Source organism: Cibotium barometz, chromosome 31, assembly GCF_041138505.1.
Source record: "Cibotium barometz isolate CiBa-2024 chromosome 31, ASM4113850v1, whole genome shotgun sequence".
Classification (NCBI taxonomy): domain Eukaryota; kingdom Viridiplantae; phylum Streptophyta; class Polypodiopsida; order Cyatheales; family Cibotiaceae; genus Cibotium; species Cibotium barometz.
In genome coordinates this window covers 51152588-51160797 of record NC_141076.1, presented here as the reverse complement: position 1 = coordinate 51160797, position 8210 = coordinate 51152588, and the positions used below count along the sequence as shown (strand labels likewise).

The 8210-nt window shown below is 43.2% G+C and overlaps 1 pseudogene; it reads right to left on the bottom strand.

Annotated features, from left to right (window-relative positions):
• Window positions 1–2360: 2360 nt before the first annotated feature.
• On the bottom strand, window positions 2361–3061 carry LOC147621010 (triosephosphate isomerase, cytosolic pseudogene; annotated as a pseudogene).
• Window positions 3062–8210: the final 5149 nt, after the last annotated feature.

The window sequence follows — 8210 nt, the reverse complement described above, 5'->3', positions numbered from 1 at the left end:
TATTTATTGGATCTTCTAGGTATCTCAGGTTCATGGACTAGTCCATTTGTGGTACCCTGGTGGAATTCCCCATTAGTTGCCCGCCCCGCTGTGTGTCTTTGTGTGTAATTAAGAGCTCCATATCTTGTAAGAATGTAGGGTGATTGATCATTAGTTAAATATCCTTCTTGGTATAGAGTCGGTTCTCTACTTCTACAGCCAAGTTAGCTATGTTACCTGCTTCTTCTCTGGTTGTAAACCCTTCCTCCATTCTGGATTCCTCATTGATGGGTTCTAAGCTTGGAATTTCTCCATTACTTCTACCTGTAGTAAGTTCAAGTTCTTTTCATCGTGATTGGAGTGGGTTAACACTTCCTATCTCTTTCTCTCAGCTCTTGCCCTACAATTAGACAAAAAAAAAGCATGGTTTAGGCAACACATTACCTCATCAGCTTGAGTCCCCAAAATGGACTCATCCAAGCATACACCTCGTGTACGCATCCATGCCCACAATTGTGAACGAGGGGCTCTATAACCATAGTCATATTCCTACTCATAATCATGCCCAACAACCTCCCTCTACAAAAAACAAATAAGAAAATATACAATTATTTCTAGAAAACAATTTAGTACAAAACGAAATGAAAGTAGAGAAGAAATGATACGAAGCGAGCAAGAAACGAGGATTTCTCACCAAAGCCGAAGTGCAAAGCCCCTCACTTCCGTAGTCGAGAAACACTCGCCACTGCTTGTTGTTGAAAAGCACCTAGGTGCTTTCTCCACGAAACTGCATGCGAGCCTCCACTCCTCAGCCATACACACGCTAGGATTCTCTAAATTATTTTTTGCTACTCTCTTGATATTTGCTCTCCTATTAGAGAGAAAAAGCTTGATGCGCTGCTTTATCCACTCCTCGGAGAAGCACAGACCCGCATGTGGCACGTGGAACTCTGACTTAAGCACATCGATAACATATTGCTTAGAAAGTTCATCTTGTGATTTTCACTTTTTACACGAACTCCAGGTTTGCAAGTTCATGCATATGATTCATGACTTGCTTTCCTCATGCATCCACCCCACAAGGGCACCATTTGCATCCACGGTGTATGGTAGGAGGCATGAATCGAACGTCGGAATGGGTCTCTTGGGGGCTGGCTCATAATGTGTAGATGATGAGCCCCCTTGTTGGGGAGACGCATCGGGAGACCTAGTGCTGCTTTTGCCAAAGCAAAAGTAGCCAACTCCCCCTCGCTAGCATGTCTACCACCCCCCCAGAATCCCTACTACATCATCATGGTGGTGGTGAAGATGGACGTGGGCGGGACGTGGGCGGTATCGCTGGGAAAGTGCGAGACTTCTGGCTGGAGAGTTGCTTCAAATCCCAGCAAGAAAACACAAACACATAGCTCTTCAAGGAGCATAAGACATCTCCATTTTTGATGAAATATACATGTGCTAATTCACTTCAATACATCCCCAAATTCAGCTTGATGATTGCACATAAATTGTGTGCCAAGAGCATGACCAGTTCCAAGCATAGTTCTCCTGACTCTTTTTCCAAATGCCTCAAACCAATCACATGTAGGCATAACACATTCTACAAATGATTTCCATATACATGTGACCATTCACATCACATATTTCATATATTGCCAACTCCATCATTTCAAGATATCTCTTGATTTCATGAAAACCTGCTTTTCAGATTCCAACAACTCACAAAGCAAAGATGACATATGGCATATGTACAACATATTCATGTGATTCGAGAAAACTCCATGTCTAGCAATCCGAAATCCAACCGAGTAGAAAGTAAAATCCAAATTCCAGGAATCTTTGTATTTTGATGCTTTCTTATTTCAAGACTCTCCAAAGCAACAAAAAAAAACTACCCAAAACCTTCCCCAAAGCTTTAAAGGGGTAGTGTATTTATCCCAGGACTACACGAATTTTTGGAAATTGTAAGTAACAAAAAAAAACAACTAGAATTCTTATCTTTGAGTAAAAAAAGAAGCGAATGCTCGAATTTTTGCTTTTTCCTTACTTTGCTTCACTGCAGTATGCACCCAAACCAGTATTCATCATGTATAGTAGGATTTTTGAAGATCATCTCCCTCAATAGCGCTTCATTTCTCCTTTAATTCTAACCGCAAGATGCCTTTTACAGTAGTCATCCTCAAAATTTTTGAATCACTGGTCAATTTTTGCTCTGGTTCTCATTTTCCTGCACACCCCCTTCGATATGTGCTGTTTTCTGGTTTTTCTCTCTTTCCCCGCAAGAGATTTGGGCGCCCTTCACTTTTGCAGCTAAAATTTTGAATTTCCCCCGATTCGAATACACTGCGCCTCCTTTTTTTTAGCTTATTAATCAGATATTCCCTTTAAAAAAAAACCTTCGTGTTTGTTGCCACGCAAGCCACCTTCGGGCTCACTTGAGCCGCAAGCCACTTCCGCAGATCAGCATGCACCTCTTGAGCTTGGACAGGGGTTACAACCTTGCCGGTGCTTATAGCCCAAACAGGTTCATACACAAGAACAACATTACTCCAGTCATCGATTTTTCCTGCAATAGCTTTAGCTTGCTCAGAAACGACAGTCAAAGTTTCTCCAGATTCATGTTGCTCAAGTGTTTCACCAATACAGGCAATGACTTTCAGTCCTTGGCTGAGTGCATAAGCCACCTTATCAGCAACAAACTCATTAGACTCTTTCAGCAACAACCGCCTCTCTGAGTGTCCAAGTATGACCCAAGGAATGTCTAAATTCACCAACATTTCAGCACTGATTTCCCCTGTGAATGCACCACCCTTTTTTAACCCAAGCATTTTGGGCAGCCACATCAAAATCAGGACGCAATGTACTCTTTACTAGTGGCAAGAAAACAAATGGAGGACTGATCACCACATCAACTTTATCTTTGGGAGGCACATCCGCCCCATTGAGAACAATAACGATCTTCTTCACCTCTTCCACAGTTCCATTACATTTCCAGTTGCCTCCCACGAAGAACTTGCGAGCCATGGAAACTCCGCTCTGTTCTTCTTCTTCTTCGTTCTTCTTAACACACAGAAAGAGCAGGCACCACCCCTATCGCTCACGCACCCGATCACCAGTCCAACTTCATGGCCTTGAATTCCATATGACCACTTATGGAAACTCCGCTCTGTTCTTCTTCTTCTTCGTTCTTCTTAACACACAGAAAGAGCAGGCACCACCCCTATCGCTCACGCACCCGATCACCAGTCCAACTTCATGGCCTTGAATTCCATATGACCACTTATGTCCAGACATTTGGGTCTCACCACAGTATGCTTATCATGTGCATACAAAAACCGCTTCAAACTAGCCATCTATCATCTGTAGCTATTCCGGATGAAAAGTACCCACCTTGGGTGCTAAAAAGATCTTAAACTGTAGCTCCTATGCAAAAATTTCCTTCTAGGAAGTTGTTCATAGCATGTCTGACCACAACTCTTCAGTTCATCACATACCCATCAAGCACTCCCAGCTCCTGCTATTTGCCCTCCAAAATGGCTCCTTATTAGCCTGTGCACTTCACAAAAACTCACACATTTCTCCACTGTTTGCATGGCCTTCAAGCATGCATCTGCCCAGCAAAAGACTGCCCTTTTCCTCCACTAAAAACATCACACTATCCAAGTGTTAAAAACACCTACTACACCCGTTATGTACACAGGCTTTGAGACCTGACTCAGTCTCAGCTCGTTTTATTGAACCTCATTTACAATATGAACATAGGTACTTAGGCATCATATAATGACTCAAGTCATGGCACTTAATCCCATGCATCTGGATTTGCATTTAATGGCCTCATATGCATGGTTTCACACCATAGACCTCCCATGGCACGACAACGTGCGTGAGTGCGAGTGGCTCTAGTAGAGGAAGGTGGTGTAGGCTCATCACACCCAAATCGTGAAGGGCCTACACCACTCGGCTCTGTACCTATCAAAGGCTTGGTCTGCCTTGACTGAGCAAGTGGGGTAGATTGCCCCCACGGCTCGACTGGCCAAGTGGGGTAGTCTGCCCCCATGGTGTCGTACGGGCCCCGACTGTAAGCCCGCCTGCATATAAGATTAAAATATATAGTCAAATAGAATGCATACATCCTCTGGTATGTGCCAAATCATCATCAAGATCCACATATATCTGGATGTTGTTTTCATTTTCTACATTACCAGGAAGATTATCCTCTTCCTCTTCAACCATATCCATACTATCACTGTCAAGCCTTTCATCCTGAGTCTCTTGTGAATCAAAAGGATCACTGTCATGCCTTCTTTTAAACATCTTGATCCTTTTGCCTGCTACAAGATTCTTTATCTCTGTTCCATCAAGCTCACACAGGGTATACGTGGCATTTCCATGCACATGCTTGACAATGTAAGGGCCAAACCATCTTTTTGCAAACTTCCTTTGCACAGTAAACTGGTTGTCAAGACTACTATCATACATTAGGACCCAAGCACCTTCTTCAATAGGTTTTGGCCAGAGTTTGTGTCTTCTATCAAATCTTTCTTTATTTTTCAACCTTGCATCTTTCAAACGAGCTTTAGCAAGCTCTACATCTTCAGGCCTCCTCTCCAGCTGCCTTATTCGCAATGCAAGGAGGTCTTCCCTGTTCAATCCTTCCACCCAGGGTAATACATTCCAAGTTGGAACTACTTCTTCAACTGGCATTACTGGCTTCTGACCATACATTAATTCTGCGGGCATGTATCCTATCACTGAGCTATGAGTTGTACGGTCAGCCCACAAAGCATATGGTAGCAGCCTTGGCCACTCTCGCATTCTTTCTCTGCATGCCTTAGCCAAAGCTTTAATGATTGGAGGATGTCCTCGCTCACTTTTACCATTGCCCTCAGGGTTTTAAGCACATGTTAGGGACAGTTTGATGCCAATTCTAGAGAAGAATTCCCTTGCTTCTTCAACATCTAGCTCACCCCTATCAGCTGTTATTTTCCCAACACAACCATACCGGCAAATCACATCTTCCAAGAGAAATTTGCATACTGTTTTCGTACTCTTTGTTCTAAGAGCACGCCCTTCTACCTGATTTGTCAAATCTTCTCTTGCAAGTGCTATGTACCGCATCTGCCAAATTCCCAAAGGCATTGTAACTCGATCCACTACCCATTTGTAGTGCATGGCAGGTGGGTAGGTTGGTTGCAAGCCATCACGATGTCACACATTTGAGTACATTTGACATACCATGCATGTTTCCACATATTGGGAAATATCCTTGTACATTCCTTTCCACCAATATCTTTCCTTTATTTTGGTAAAGGTGGCCCACACACTTCGATGTCCAGCCCAGAGACTCTCATGGAATTCTTTCATGAGCTCCCCTTGAGTCTCTTTATCACATATGACTCTCTGTGGCATAGCATTCCTCTGCTTAGGATGCTTCCACAGGTACCCATCCTTTAGAAAATACCCATATGCTTTTCTGCGAATCCTCTTAAATTCTGAGTCAGACCAATTTTCCAGTCTTGTCAAAGTACTCAAGTATTGACCAATAAGCAACCAATCTCCTTCATACATTTCCTCAGTAAAAGACTCAAGTCCATTTGATAAGCAAGTATGGTCCCCTTTTGCATATGCAGTAGTATAGAATCTTGTACCTACATCATCAATGTCACTAATCATCCCTTCTTCATCTTCATACCTGGCTCTTGATAGCATATCTGCAACTGGGTTATCTTTTCCTGCAATATGCTCAAACTCAGGATTTAGTGACTTGATATAGGCAATCCACCTAAGCATAGCAATATCTGGAGTGGTGCAACTTGTAATCATCCCAAGGAGTGGCAAGCAATCAGTTTCCACAAGTACAGATGCCCCAATAAGATATTCTTTTTCACATTTTAGAGCAGTGACTATTCCCCATAATTCCCTCTTGATCTGCAGATATTTTCGCTGACGAATGCTTAATACCTTTGCTCCAAATCTGATTACATACCTGTGATCATCCTCATCATCTTGCCCTACTGCCCATCCTATCCCAGTAGGACTAGTATCAACTGTAACAATCACAGGCCTGCCACACTCATAATCTGCCTTCCTTAGAGTAGGTGATGATTGAAGCAGATATTTCAGCTTCCGCATAGCTTTAGTATGTGCTGCACTCCACAAAAATTTTTGATTTTTCCTCAAAAGTTGATAAAGAGGATCTGCTACATGTGCATAATGTGGGATCCATATAACATAAAAGACACATGCACCAAGAAATCTCCTCAGCTTTGTAACATTAATGCATATCTCTTTCATTCTTTGTATTGCATCTATCTTGGCTGGACAAGGTCGGCGTCCATTAGTACTACAAAAATGCCCCACGATTAGCACTTCACCAACCCCAAACACTGATTTCGATCCAGACAAAGTAAGATTCACCTCTTCAAGCCTGGATAGAATCATATCACAATCTTTTATATGATTTGCCACAAACTTGCGGCACCCCCTCGAATCCAAATTCCCATCTTTATCTTTTTCATCACAGCCTTTTATTGGCACATCATCCAGAAAAGGCATAGTTATTTGTGGTATGAAGTCTTGCAAGACTTTATTCATTCCATTCATCATATGCGCCACTGAGTTGGTGGCTCCTTGTGGTAAGGTACACATCCTTACCAATCCCAAAGGGGTTTTCATTGTGATCAAGTCCCTGCTTTGTATATCCAGCTGGAACTGATCATATCCCAAATACAGATCACCCATTGAGTATATAGCTTTCCCTGTAAATGCTTCTGCAAACTTGTCCACAATCGGACCTGCTCCCACATTCCTGATTGTGACCTTGTTTACAGGTTGCATGTCTTGAATGAAGCGCAATGTTCCATTTTTCTTTGGCACGGTAAACCATCTGTTGGAGTATGGAGCACATGATGGCTCCAAAATTCCCATCCTGATCTTTTCTTTTAGTAATTCCATCAGCTTTGGCAAGAGAGCCTTTGGTACTGGAATCGGCCGGCAGGTTCCAGGGTGTAAGGTCCCTGTTCCCACCGAGCAACGGATTCGGGGTACTGGCAGCGGAAGTAGCGCTTCTCGCGTGGGACAGGGGTCCCACACTCGGGGCCTCGCCCACGGATATCCGGATAAGAGACTAATCCGTCGGTTGTTCCAAAACCGAACCCGGAAAAACTTCCTTTACCGGAAAGCACGGGCGATTCCACCAGGATAACTTTTTACTCTAACGTAGTCAAGATCATTTCTGATCGAGATGATCCGATTACATCTATAAGATACTTAGTCAGTTCAAGGAAGAAACTTGCACTTGGATCATTGGGATCAACGCTTTTTTCCCCATTCAAGAGGCACAGCCGTTGATTCCTATCCATAGAACAGTTTTACTGTCCGAGATTTATTTTTTTTTTTCTATCGTAAAAACAAAAGTTTGAGTCTCGGTTTACGGATCCATCAGTCCAGCCTAACCCCATCCAATCCCATGGGTTAGCCAACCGCCCAACCACTGTAGTGATGGGATCCAATTAAAAAATTTGGTTAGGTTTTGTCCCGGGTACCAAGGAAAAGAGTTCCAAGGCCCCCTAGCCGGATGTTCATGCAAAATAAAACTAGTCACACCACTCACACACCCAATATGAAATTGCCTTTTTTCCAACCAGATTCAACCAGTTTAAAACAATCCTTTAATAAAACCATAGTATCATTGATCACCATCTTCCAATTTATCCCATTGATTCTTAACTTTCCATCATTCCTTCATCAGAGTATATATGGCATCATTGGCAACTAGAACGCTCAGGGGCCGTTTCGATAGTTCCTAGCCTTTAATACTTTTCCATCATTCCTTCATCAGAGTATATATGGCATCATTGGCAACTAGAACGCTCAGGGGCCGTTTCGATAGTTCCTAGCCTTTAATACTTGGCAATATAATCACTTATCAAGATGGACTCTCGTTGAAGATCAGCAAGATCAACCAACAGATCCATATAAGGGGCCATGGACTCATCCATTGAAGACCAGCAAGGTCAATCAACCAGATCCATGCCCGATTCAGAAAACAACTCCAACTCTGTTCCAATATCTTCCTCGACGCACGCGTGGGTATCCTAGGCAACCCAGAGCCCGAGCACCGTATGGTCAGCACCCTCTAGGATCCTTCGCAGGTAACCTAGCGCTTCACGCATAGGCCGCTTCCTTGGCCCCTCATCCACCGTACCGGAAGCTCACCATTTTAATCGCACCGA